Raw genomic sequence first — 14,972 nt, 5'->3', positions numbered from 1 at the left:
CTTAAAAACTAATCCAGTTTTATAATACCGACCTAGCTATCTCACTCCCATCTTAATTGTTCATTACCTTAATAACCCAATTAAGCCTTTAACTCTTTAACAAGTGTATGTGTGAAAGGTCTTAAGCTAGAAATTAGTGACCCCGAAACATCTTATATATTCTTTACATTTACCACAAAAAAAAAAAATCTTGTACTTGGCTTCACTAACACGTATTAGCTACCAAATTGTGGTTTATTCTATGATTAAACAAACCGTGGATTGCGGTCCTCAAATTCCGGGTGCCTACCGTTTCATGTATTGTTGTTTTCTCTTCTTGTTTGGAGAATCTGTGCCCTAGTTTTTTGTACACAAAGCTAAGATCCGTTTAAATGATTCTTGTTCACGTAAACATGCACTATGTATAAGGAGAAATGTTCTCTGTGTGGGATGCAAGGCCACGTCCAGACACATGGGGTGAAAATGACCGATGTGTCCCCATGAATGGTGGAAATTCTGTCTCAATATGTCAGCATGCGGGCTCTCATTGGCTGCTGAACATGGCGTGGCCCCTATGTCCCTCGCCGAGGACACTCCCCCGTAGTATATGTTAGAAAAACAATGCCCAGAAATGGGATTTGCAGAAGAAAATAAAAAAGAAGAGAGAAAACAATCACACAATACAAGAATTTACGTGGTTCAACCCCAAGAAGGTAGGCTACATCCACAGACAGTGATAAAACTCGTTTCTACTATTTCTCCGAAGCAATTCATAAACCCTCAAACCTCATACTACACTCTCAAAGGATAAGAAGAACTTTATAAGGAAACCCTAACCCAAAAAAGTACAGAAATACCTATAATAACCTAACACAGACCACCCGATCAGGATCAGACCAAAACTGAACATATATCGAAATACATATCGCATTTTTTAGGTCATCTAAACGAGTTTCTATACTGAAACAACCCTTCAAAGATTCCCCACTACACAATCTAGATTGAGATCAAGCTTCACCAATAACAATATATAGTTAGAGTCATCTGAAGACTCTGATCCTATTGTTCATAAAGTACTCAAGTTGATTAGGTGTACAAGATCATCTCTATTCTTTAGGGAGAGAGAATTGGCAAAGAATGGAATGAAAGAAAGAAAGGTCGTTGTGGATGGGATACTGATAGGATTTCTAGGGCACTACAGCCAAGGTTATGTAATGGCAGGGAAGATGAAAGATTCTAAACCAACAGTTCTTACATGGGTAGACATGAAACCACACAAAAGATTCCAAAATAAAGTAACTGACCTAGGGAAGACAACCAGGGTGTACTCCTATGGAGGTTGCAATCACGACACATTGTGTACTGTGCCCAACACACAAACACATATAGAGAGAGAGAGAGAGAGAGAGAGGGTTACATTCATGGATAGAATCTGATCATGGTAATGAACTTTTTAGGTTTTTTTTGTTTGTTTCTTGCATGAGATTAATTTTGTTTCATTGAATCGGACCCTCAAATGTCTTTCTTATAAAAAGGGCCAATTCATCAACACCCATCAATCAATTAAAGAAAGGGAAACCCCTTTAGTGTGAGAGAGAGAGATTATTTGACATTACTTCTGACAAGGGACAAATTATTGTTTTTGTCTAAAAGCTAAGATAGTATTCTTTATAACCCCCACAAACACTACTATATCCCTTACATTCATTCTTTTTCATTGGTGCTTTCTTTTTTGAAAAAAGAAAAAAAAAAAAACTTATAGAGATTAATTGAATGTGATAAATGTTTGGGAAGTTGGAATTCTAAAGAAATCAAAATTCTTCATAAAAGCACTAAAGAGAATGAGAATCTAATTAATATAAGGCATAACAAAAAAGGTCTCTACCTTTTTATTTTTTTTTTTATTTTTTTTTTTGGTTTTCCACTTCCAGTCTGGTTAGCAACCGCAGACAAATGGGCGGTGGGTGAAAACTACTTGAAAGTTCCATATATAGATATTGTGTTTTCATCATCATTATTAGATCGATCGATCTTTCATGAATTCCCTACGAAAAAGGGTGAAGACTGGAAGAGGTCTTCTCTCTTACTTTCCGTCATTAATATTCATTGGACCTTTCTGCCATACCACCCAATTGGCTATTTGGCTTTACCCTCCCCTCACCGCCAACACCGCCCCTTGCATAACCTTTACGCAACTCACATTTTTTTTCTTTAAAAAAACATAAAATCACAGAAAGAAGATGTACCATGAAATACGCATATATGTTATTAATTTCTTATTCGATATGTGAGATTAAATTTATAATGTTTCATAAAAAAATCATTAATCTATTTTCATTTATTTAAATATTTAAAGATTTTTAAATATATTTGAGAAATTTTTTTTTTTTTTTTTTTTTTTTTTTTTTTTTTTTTTTGTAGTTGTAGATATTTCCTAGTTCCTGGTTCCTAGTTCCAATTATTCAGAACTGTATAGAGGTTAAGACAAAGTAATCTTAATATATACTACTTGCACGCCAAGTGTTAAGTGTGTTTCATGCAGGTTCTGTGTTTGGTGAAGAAGAGAAGCTAGCAAAGCTTGGACCGCTCTTATGGACTTTACGATCCTTCCCTAAGCAGAAATATTGTCAAAATTTTGAACTTTCTCCAATTCCAAGTGTTTTGCCGGGTGGTTGTTTGGACTTTGGAGACTTTTATAATATGGTATTTTGCTCTTACCAACAAATTTTACTTTTTAAGATGATTGGAACAAATGCAAGAGATTTTGTGTTGTGTTGGTAATCGTGTATGGTCTTTGCAAAATATATAAATATACAATTGTGTTAAGGGTGCTCGATCAGGTCCATGTGGATGTCAGGCCCAGAACCTTTATTTAAGAGACTTGTTAAAAGTAGTAGGACCATGTGCCCAAAATATATGGGGTGCCCTAGAATGAGATCATCATTACCTTCCTTGATGTAAACATGTATTGGTTTCAATTAAAAGGAGATCCTCATGTGAGGAGAACCCAGATGCCAAAGATCACAATATGATTGGTCAGATGAGGAGATGGGTATGATATTACAAAGGCCCATTGGACCTACTTACTTCACATCTACAAGCCCAAAACATTAGCCCAGACTATAATTCTAAGGTAATGTTGAATGTATAGGATTCATGACCCTGAGGTGGTGATTGTCATGTTCTTATTTAAAATTTTGGAACTAGAATTTATGAAACTGCTAAGAACAGAAATGTTATATATTTAATGCTTTATTAGAGGTGTGAAGAAACTTGTAGGTCCTTCCCCTGTTGATCGCCATGCCGAAGGTGTGGGGGGTGGAGCTATGCTTTTTGTTTTTTTGTTTCTCGTATCGTTCTAGACACAGCTTGAGTCTTCGTATCTTTTTTTTGTGTGTTTTTGTCTTCTTAATATACATGATCTTTTAGCGAAAAAAATATGTTTTATTATTTAAGAGTCTGCAAGTAGTAAGGATTCATCTTATTCAAATTCAAACTGAATCTGTAATTCTTGTTGACCTGGTTTTTGGGGGACATGATCTTTGGATGACAATTAATTTATATTATGGTACTGATTGAATGAGATTAACAATATAGATTCATTTAATTCATCTCTTATAGTGCATTTTCAGGAGTAGTAATCAAATCACCGACCGTTTACTTCTCCTTTTGAGTCAATCTGTTTTTCTGGAGTTTTTTGATGTTTTGGTGGAGTCTAGGATGCTAGAAAGCTAGTAATGTAATATTAGAGATTTTGGAGTTAGTTGGAGTTGGTATCACTAATTTGTGCCTAATTAGCTAAGTTTTACCTTAGGACGAGGTAGCTCAAATTTGTCCTAGTCCGAAGGTTTATGAACACATTGGATCCGTTATTATCCAAGTATATAATTGCGGCTAAGAAAAATTTGAGCATAAACTAAACTTCCCACAACAACAACCTTCGGCATGGCTATCAACAGGGGAAGAACAACCTTTTATTTGAAATCTCTCAATCATTTTTTTCTAGCTATATATATTCTTTTTAAGATAAGCTCAAAACAACAAATTTTTTTAGAAAAAAAAAAATGCTTTTTTGCCCATATCAAATCTTAACCCATTATATAAAGTGATTCCCTGGATTCATCTGGTTTAGGATGACAGGTTCTTTTATCATCTGTGAAGAAACAGTACATTTGGGCTAACCCCATAATAAACCAAAATTGGGTTCTGTTTGGGTATCATATCATGTTGGCAAACTCCAGAAACATATCTTGAGAATACATTGGATATAATTCTGATTTAATATTAATTACAAAAGATAATGGATTAGATGGCTCAAAAGGGAGTTGGGACAGCTGCACTTAGATTTAGATGGAGTCTCTAAGCATAGAGTTATACATGTATGTGCAACTTTAATCATTATTTAACTATATTTTATGTGCTTTACTAGTTTTCTGTTTCTGACATGGCCTTATATATATATATAGTAGTTTCAGGGGTATTAATCCTTGACTTTAATCTTTTTTCCTTGTGAGATAAAATTCATCTTTTTCTATAAGTTAGAAAAGAATTTCCTTTGCATCGATAAAATCATCTAGCTGTTGGGGTTTTACGCGCAAGACAGAAAAATATAGTCCCACATCAAATATAAAAGAGGAATGTGAGGGATAAGGGTGTCAAAACCTAAATCGAACCGGTAAAATCGGCCTGGCCCAACTCAATCCAGCTTGATCCAAACCGAACCAATGCTTTATTGGTTCGTCTTTGGTTTCAGATTAGAGAACAATTCGGTTTTGGCTCAGCTCAGGCTAAACCGATGGGCTACCGATAGCATTGAACCGAACAGAACACTAAAACCAACCCCCAAACCATAAAAACGGTACCTAATCCCTACCCAAAACCAGCCTATACCCAAACTTCAAACCAAGTTGAAACCGATATTACAAATCGAACCAAACCCGAGTCCAACCTGAATCGAAACCCAAAAATCTTTATTGGTTCGATTTTGATTTTCCTTAAAACTCACACCGAAACCGTAAAAATCAAACCGAACTGTCCGATTGACACCCTTAATGATAGATATTTGGGCACCCTCTTCTTAATGGTTATTTTAAAAAATGAGTTACATACCCAAATCCCAAATAAGTGATAGAGAGAGGGAGGGAGAGGGGGAAGATCTAGTAGGCATGTAGAGGTCCGGTAATACTGCATTAGGGCATTCATACAAAATTACAAAACATAGATTTAAGAGGTCAAAATTATTACCCTTTTAAAAAGGTAAATAGAATGTTGGTAGGTAAAATTAATTTGTGTGGTTATCCTTCCCATCAGTCTCTTTGGATCAGCTACTGGAAGAGGAAGGAAGATGGTGAAAAGAAGAAGAGGGAAGAGAAAGAAAAGGTAGCTAGTGGTGTCGCTTCCGTCGTTTTCCGTGTTTTCACATCTAAATCTAAATCTAAATCAAAATCTAAATCTAAATCAAAATCTAAATCAAAGCCTCTCTCTCTCTCAATCTCTTCTTGGTAAGTGAGTGATGAGTGAGTGAATAACAACCCAAGTGGGGGCCGGGGAGTGATGTGGGTTTTGTCTGGATTCGTTTGGAGGTTCACATGAGTCTTCCATTCCAAACTTTTACAGCCGTATAAGGACCCGACACGGTGGATCCCTCCTTCCCTTGCTCCCCTGGCTCAGCTGATCTTGTCTCGTCTTGACCCCACCCTCTCAAATAATCAGCCTATAAGGAAACCGCGGGCCTCCAAAACCGCTCTCCTCAAAACAGCCTCCCTTGTTTCTTTGTCTACTACCACCCACGAACACAGCAAACAAACGCGGCATTGTAAGCTAGCCTTAATTTGAAGACGCACCAAACTATCTTATTGAGAGGGACTGATAAATTTTTATTATTATTTTTTGGTTTTTTTAAGGAGAGGCTGTTGTGTGAGTTAAATGAATTTTTCTATCCAAAAAAAAATTTGAATTTACAGAATTTTTTTTAAAAAACAAGATTGTTCATTGATCTTCGGATGTTGGATTTTATAAAGCAAAAGAAGGAAGAAAGAAGTGGGTAGTAGTAGTATTATGGGAGCTATGGTGGTAGGATTCTTTGCAAGAAAGGTAACCTATGCTCTCTTGTCTCGGGAGGGTTTGGGGTTTATTTTTACACATGAATTCATGTCAAGGTGAGGCCTTGGTGGATTTGGATCCTCTATTGCTGAGCTGCCCAGCAGCACCGTGCTGTCCAGACATGGTGCTACGTACAATGTCCGTCTTACCCCTACCCAAATGCTTTGCCTGAGTGGGGGTAAAGCGATCTTTGTGCGTAACATCGTGTTTGGGCAGTACGGTCCTGCCGGGCAGCTAGGCAGTAGAGGATCCAGATCCAGGCCTTGGTTTGTTTGAAATTACTTTTTTTGCTTCGGCATTGAATGGGCGACATCCAGTATCAACTAGTTTTATGTATCTTCTCCTTGAAAAGACACATCCTTTGAGCCTCCTTAGACAGGTGTTTGCAAGGGGCATATCTCATCTATAAATAGAGGGCTTTCCTAACATTGTAGATATATATTTTAAATGCTCTACTCTCTCTCCCTCTATCTGTGTGTGTATATATATATATGTGTGTGTGTGTGTGTGTGTGTTTTGCCTAATGTCTTGAGAATTCTTCTTCTTCAATTATGTTAGTTGATTGAGCATAAACTAAGAGTGTCCCGACGTAGTCCAGTAAACGAGTGCAAAAACTACTCGAGGGCCTAATTGTAGGACCGTATAAGCAATCCAAGAAGAAGTGAATTAGGAAGTGCAAAGTCAAATCCCAATAAAAAAAAATTCGTTCAGCCCTAAATGGTATGCTATCTCAAATCTCCAAATACTAATATTAGTAAAATACGATAAAATAAATAATGATTTACCAAAAAATTAAAATAAATAATGGAGAAAAAGTGACAACACAAAAGATTTATAGTGGTTTGGTACGGTCTCGCCACTGTTCTAGTCGGCTCGGAATTAACAATCTTCGTTTAAAGAGGGAGCGACACATTTACACTAGCATCATTACTGTGATAAACAATCTCCATTTAAAGGCAAGAGCGGTTGCACCTAAACCTATATCACCGCTGTAATCAAACAATCTTTAGTTAAGGGGGGAGCAGCACATATACACTCTCCTTACAGAGTAGGAGAAACATTCACACAATATTACCTCTTTGATAGGCTGAATTGCAAGTTTAGCACATATATTTGATCCTCTTACTCAGATGCTCTTTGCTCGAAAGCTGATTGAATATGTGAGTTGAAGTTCATAATCTTTTGCTCTTTGGCTCATAAGATTTGCAAGTTTAAGCACGATCGCAGTTGGATTTTAACAGTTTTAGCATGGTAGCGTTTCCACGTATTTGCCTCAATGTCTCTTGTAGAAATCATGGCTAAATCACTATTTATAAGGCTCATTCCAATAGTAAAAAAGAAAACTAGTTGTTTGCTTATCTAACGGATCTATTTTTTGAATTTCGATTGACCGCTGTACAGAGTTGGTCGGCTGCCGCGTTGTAGAAGGAGAAGAACAACTCTCGGATATCCTTCTGACGACGCATCAATCGACTAACCTTGCATCCATTTGTAGAAGGGTGCTCTTGGTAACCAGTGGATTACGCTCCGATTGTCCGCCCATGTGCACATCAGTCGTCCGCCAAGTTTTCAACTAGTCGACCACCAAAATATGTTCAATAAACATGGTCTTATAATGAGTGCAAAAGAGTATAACAATGAAGCTTAAGCAACTCAAAAGAAATTATTGGGCTTACATAATAAGTCAAGAAAATATACCAATGTAGAAAAAAGTTGCTAATTAAAATAAAAACTGGGCTTATGTAGTAATGCCAAATAAGCACATGATACCGACTTGTATAAAGAATAAGACCATTTCTACTACCGAATATGGACTTTCATAGACATTACATTAATTCCAATTAAAACAAATATGATATGATGAGTTGTTAGACATCATCACACATCAATATATACCATGTATATGATCATTCGTATACATATGATGAGTTGATAGACATCACCATACTTATTAAATATGTACGTATAATGTGTTTGTTGAACATCAATACACATATCCATCATTTTGGCACATTATTAGCATATGCTTCTCCCCCTTTTGACATGTCCAAAAGCACTATTGGATCTACCAATGGGTTTGTTTTGTGCTGAGATTCAGTTAGCCTATACAGTCATGGCTGGTTTTACAGATAGACCAAACAATTTTTCAATCGGGTTTAAATATCTATATAGTCATAGTTGGTCTTACATATAGCCAATCAAGGATATACCAATTAAGTTCATGGACTATACTACCACATTTGGACTTACATATAGGCTGAAAAATATACCATTTAAGCACATGGACCTATAGGCCATAATTGGACTTATATATGAATCAAGAATCAATGGGTCATAAGGCCATAATTGGACTTATATATGGCAAGTTGTCACATGGATTCGACCTGGTTTCAACCAGCCAGAAGCCGAGATATGGTCGAAACCAGTGATTTTTTCCTAGCCAACTCGAGTTGGTGGTTTCGAGTCCCAGAAATGTTTTTTTATTTGGTATACAATCTATTTTTGACATTCTTAACACAATGCATGAACTATATTCACACAAAAAACACTCAAAATGGTACTTGTGGTTTTTTACCCAAGTTTGATAGTGTATACTGTTCAGGATATTGACTGGAAACCAAGACAGACAGTTAACATGTTAAAAAAAAATTGTACTAACTGGGTCCCCCAGTGAACCCCTTCCTAGATGAATGATCACCCGACAACCTAATAAACTTTCCATATATTCTAGTGAACTGGGTTCCAAAAACCACCTAACAAACTGAATCGGAAGCATATGGAAAAAAATTCAATTAATACTGCTTTGTTATTAATAAAATCACCGAGTAACAGAGGGGGGTTGAAATGACCGCATACTTACTGTAGGATGTTGTTCTATTGGAACATATATACAACATGCCCTCCTTACCCGACCTGGTCTACCCTGCAGGTTTAATGGTGATGAAACGTCAGCCGAAAGTGTAGACCGAAAGAGAAAATAGGTAAGATAAAAAAAAAATTTAACTGTAATCATTTACTTCTTCTAGGACATTTGGCCCCTGTCCCCCTAGGGCATCTGGTTCCTGTCCTCCTTGCTTTGAAGTTAATCTTACAATCTCTGTCAAATCGTCAAATTAAACAAAACATCAAAGATATGATTGACATGCGAAGTTTTATTTCTAGAAAACAAAAAAAATACTAACTGGTATTCAAATACAGTGTACATTTCGAAAGATTTGTTGTTTGAAAATATGAAATCGCCTTTAGCTCTGCTTTGACTTCTTCCAAGTAATTCCTAAAGCAGCAAAATGCCATTAATGACAACAAAGTTTTTTATAGGCAAAACGAATTAACCATTAAACTAGTTGTTAGAGTCAAACTAAGCTTCTCCTTTGAACATTTAAATTCTATTTTCATTTTCAAGAGAAACTAGCTGTTGTAGAACCACTAAAACTTCAAATCAATTGGAAGTATTAATCCATTTCACTCTCCAATATTCAACTTAATATTTCCAAGAAACACTAGATTATGGAGCTCCTCAATAGCAATGAAGATGTTTAAGAGTTTCACTCAAGTGGTTAGAGTCCAAGTAATCATTAATAAATAGTCAAAAACTTTCAAACTTCTCGACTATGTAGGACTAAACACTACAAGTACAAAAGACCGCAAGACAGTCACAAAAAATTGTGGTTGTAGGAATTCGAGATAGTCACTTTCGAACATGCATGAAAGATGTCACTGAAGACATGCAACATTGTCCATCTCAAAAGACTTAATGTCATATCTCTTGAACATTCATGGAAGACCTCAATGGTCGTCCTCAGACATTTAGCATTAAAAACTCTGTTTTCCATGAGTTCAGATTTAGAATATTTTGAATCTGCCAATTAAGCTTGATTGTCCGTTACTAAGCACGGAAGGCTGTGAATAGCAGACTTAGACTTTTTTCCTATAGTTAAACCACCTAGTTTCTTGATTTTTCCATTTAAGTCATTTTTATGTCATTTTTGGGTTTTTCACATCTTGTTGATTATGTACATTAGGATTATAAAGATATTCCAATCATATTCAAATTCTAATGCCAAGTCTTGAAGAAATCTTTCATTTGATGTAGCATTTAACTTCTTGATTCTTCATGAACACATAAGACTCTCATCTCCACGCGGAAGACCCTCTTCAATAGTTTTTCTTTCAATCAACATGTCTTGTTCTTTTTTCAACTATACGACTTTAGCAGCTTGGGCAGCATCTATCTCTTAGCACATTTATCACACACAATAGTACACCCAAACACACATCACACAATTGTTTTCATATCTAAATTGATAATATATAAATGAAACTTTGTAGGCCCAACGCATTCCATTAATGGTTAACTACTTGAGGGAACTGAAAAATTAAGTTGTTTTCCTTGATGGGAGGAAACAATAATTGTTTTTAAATATATATATATATATATATATATGACTCGTAGTCCTCTCTCTATCCCACACTGTATGAAAAAAAAAAAGCTCTCATTGTTAGAGACATAGTATAGGGGATGGAGAAGGCTAAACCTAAATTATTATCGTCAGCAATCCTTTGAGATTTTGAGGGATGGCGCATAGAGATTAGTTTCACAATGGTCTTCCATTAGCGTTGAATGGTATGTCTTTTTATAAATTTCGCATATGTTATTTTGTGGTAGAGATATTCATTGGAGAGATCTTATAACATTTTAATTTCATGTTTTTTATGGTGTTAAGATAATGATGAACACCTACACTATATTCATATGCGCATATTATCTATTTCACCCTAACCTTGTATCACCTTATATCAGGCCTTTTTAAGTGATAATTAGAAAGTCAGGTGGGCCTAAACTTTTCCCAAAGGTCCCAACCTCCCCATATTAGATGCCAGGGTCAATCTAGATGGAGTCCTCTATGCCTCATAGTAAAGGTTGAAAATTTTGTTAAAAATAAGATTAATTTTATGTCATTGAAATACAAAGAGAAGAATGTAATAAAAAATGGCCAGGTGGGTCATATAAAAATTTGGAACCCTAAAATTCGACATGTAGACAATTCAAGATCTCTTTACCAATCCAACAATTTGAGATTAGCAAACACAATCCTCCTCATAACTAGGATAAAGCCTGATCGAGAATAATATAAGGTTGAATGATACAACGGATCCTAACACTATATCATACAATTGTATTTGGATTTCTTACCTATAGTTAACATATGCTCCCCTTTTCTGATTCCCAAGGAAAGAAAATTTGTATCTCTCTTTCTCCCTTAATACTTTAAAATTCCTAGAGTATACTCCCTGTAGCTCCAGTTATAGCCCTCAACACCCCCTCCGCTACAATCTCTTGCAACCCCCTCTGTAGGATCATTTTCCGGTGTAGTCTCATTGATGCAGTGTTGTTTCACTGCAATCCCCCATCCACATCCACTAGGAAGCCCCAAGCCACTCTCTCTCTCTCGCCTCCCTCACGATCACCTATCCTGTCATTCACCAGTTGTTGCACCCTCTGCCATTGTCTATTGAGCAATCCCCTGCCACACATGATAACCTTCTATAAATGGAACCCCATGTCCAATGGGAACATCAGATGGATACTAAGTAAGAGAGAGAGAGAGAGAGAGAGTCTAGGGATTTAATTTGAAGTACCAAAGGAGAAAGAGTGATAGGGCCAGCCGACCAATGGTGATGGAAGCAACCTAGGGGTTTAAAAGTACTATAAGAAAAAGAGAAGTGGAAGTTTGCTATTTTGGGATAATCAGAAAAAGAAATTCTAGATAGGGAGTTTGAGTAATTATTGGACAAAGGGTTTTTGTCAAATGTCCCCCTCAAAATGCCCATTTGTCCAAATGCATTCTTATAATTTTACAATTTACACATGCCCCCTTACTTTCAAAACATTGTAACATTTTAGTAAAGTCCATTAGTCTAGGATGCTAGACGTTAGTTTCAGGAAATCTAATGACCAAAATGCCCTTGTGACAAAAATCCACCAAAATTAAAGAATAAAGTGACAAAATTGCCCTCATCTTCCCCAAATCGTTTCGGATTTGAAACTGAAAATCAAATGGGCATTGGGGCAGCATTGGGGCCACTACCATCAAATGCTTGCAAAGGATCTCTCATAGAGTGACCAAATGGAGAAGAATGACTTTGAAGAGGTTCAGCTGTCAGCGAAGGTATGGAGACTATTGATGGAGGGGGCAATGGAGGTAGTGGGGGTTGATTCAGTAGTGGTTTCTGTTCATAAGATGATTGAGATCCAGTTGCCGAAGTAGTGTTAACAGGTTGTTGAGGACTGTCCCTTCCCTTTGATAGAAAGTATGTGATGGTGCCCTAGAATCACCTAGTAATTGCACATATGGAGAACCTTTATTATAGAAAGGTGTAGGAAATCCAGACATGTTTGCTGTTGCAGCAAGATTGAACGCACCGGAAGGCATAACCGGAACAGTATTTTTTGTCTCATCAGATTGCGCCTGGAAAAATGGTTTCTCCCCATTTGGCCCCATGTACCTAACTGAAGAAACACTTGTTTCTCGACTCAATCGCATCTCAGATCGTGAAACTGACCTCGCAGAAGAAAACTCAATTCGTGTATTTTTATCAACATTGGATGTTGGTGGTGTACCCTAGTGAGAAAACTGAGTAATTTCATTTACATTACTTTCAGTCTCTTCAACAATTGAATGGGGGGGATTTTTTTAGTTATGACTGGGGCAGGCTGCATCTGGCTGGGGAAATGATAATCTATCATCCAATTTTGTCTCCTCGTCATCAAACACAATATTTATTTCCCGCAGATCATCATCAAGATCTGCTTTCAACTGCTGGGATCTATTGAATTTCTCAGAATTGATTTTAGGGTTCATCTTCCCTAAATGGTTTAGAGTTTGTTTTTAGTTTCAAACCCTAAATAATTTGGAGAAGATGAGGACAATTTGATCACTTTACTCTTTAATTTTGGTGGGTTTTTGTCACAAGGATATTTTGGTCATTAGACTTCCTGAAACTAACTAACGGACTGGACTAAAGTATTATAATGTTTTGAAAGTAAGAGGCACGTGTAAATTGTAAAATTGTAAAGGTGCATTTGAACAAATGGACATTTTGAGGGGGATATTTGACAAAAACCCTTGGACAAATATAAGTAGGGGAATAAAAATTGAGTCCAGACCGATTGAACCAAACAACCCAATTCCTATCAGTTTGGTATTGGTTTTGTTTTTAAGAAACCATTATACAACCCCATAAAAGCACTAGGAATTAATATTTTGTTTCACTATTTCCTTTTTTTATATATGATAAACCAAGATCGAACTAATAGTAGACCGATAAGGGACAGTTACCAAAAAAAAATTATTGCGGACCATTGTTTGAGGGATTGGATTGGATTGGTCTATTTTGGTCGGATTAGATCAGTATCGGTCGAGACCGATCCTAATACTGATTCGATCCAACTGTATGGACAAGGGTAAAAATGTAAAAAAAATAGTTTTTTTTTTTATAAGAAAATAGAGACAAAAGTGTCATATTTGCCTGAGTTTGGGTGATCCCAATCCGTATTAACCGATGATCCCAATCCAATCCGAGCCAACCAATACCAAAATCACGAACCATGTTAAGGACCAAAACTGATTGCACCGATAGTTATTGGTATTGGTTTGGTTTTTGTAGACCAAACAACTTATCTATGTAAAAAAGAAAAGTCAGCCCTTAATATATATGTTTTTTTTTAGCCTCCTCGGCTTGTACCCGTGAAAACCCAAAACACAATCCATGCACCACCATCCTTGAATTTTTATCATATGTGGTTCCCTAGTGCCTCTAACAAGAGGAGAGTGGACCCCATCTAGGCAGAGTGTTCGGTCAGGTGCCCCGGGTGGGTCCCACCCCCTATTGTGAGAGGCACTAGGGAACCACACCAATCAAGGAACTGTAGACGATAACGATTCCACCATCCCTAACTAGGAGGTTAACTCTTTGGTACTATCTTTTTTTCTAGTTGGCCTTGCTGCCCTTATTCATTATTCATTATGTAGTTACTTGTGCCCATGAGGCTCGTTTAGCAGTGAGGGCCTAGCACTCAGCACGCTTGGGTTGGCATTCTCTGTGGGAAAGCGTGGCCCATGCACGTGTATGGGGCCAATGAGGGCTCTCACATAGGCATTATGGGGGTAGACGGTCATTTCGTCCCTCTCTGTGTCTAGGCGTGGATGGTATACTCCCCCACAGACAACTATTCTCCATATTTCTAGGTCAAATTTTCTTTGTGGCAGGAGCGCAAGCTGCGCCTAGACATGAGGGTGGGTGAAAATGACCATCCTGCCCCCTGAATGGCAAGAATACCCGACCCACGTGTTTGGACGCAGGCTGCGCTGCGACACAGAGAACATCAGCCCATATATTTAAAAAACCTCTCCTTTCCCATGCAAAATGTCTTTTAGGTTATTTTTACATGCTGGTGGGCTGTGGGTATCCAACTATATTATAATACGTCCACGAAGCAGCTTGGACCTGAATCCGAACCACCTCAGACTTTTTATATACCTGGTCTATTCAAAATTTGACAAAAGAAGGCCCAGGCCCGGCCATGTACAAAGCTAGCTATGGTTCATTGCTGCAGGTGTCAAAATGGAGAGGGGGTAAATCAGTAAAATCCAATATAAGTCTATCCCAACTTCGGATATTGATTTCAGTTTACATTTCAGATCAGGCCCATTTCACGCGCCAATCTCTTGACCACAAGACCCAGATCCTTTTTTGTATGTTAATCAAAGAATGTCTAGAAGATTATTTAAAGTTAGAGAATCTTTAAATAATCTTGGGCTGATTAATGAGGCCCAAAAAATAAATGGGCAAAGCATGGACTTGGTATTTATTACCTAAAAATATTAAAG

Source organism: Telopea speciosissima, chromosome 4 (genome assembly GCF_018873765.1).
Source record: "Telopea speciosissima isolate NSW1024214 ecotype Mountain lineage chromosome 4, Tspe_v1, whole genome shotgun sequence".
Taxonomy (NCBI): Eukaryota; Viridiplantae; Streptophyta; class Magnoliopsida; order Proteales; family Proteaceae; genus Telopea; species Telopea speciosissima.
This window is presented reverse-complemented; position numbering follows the sequence as displayed.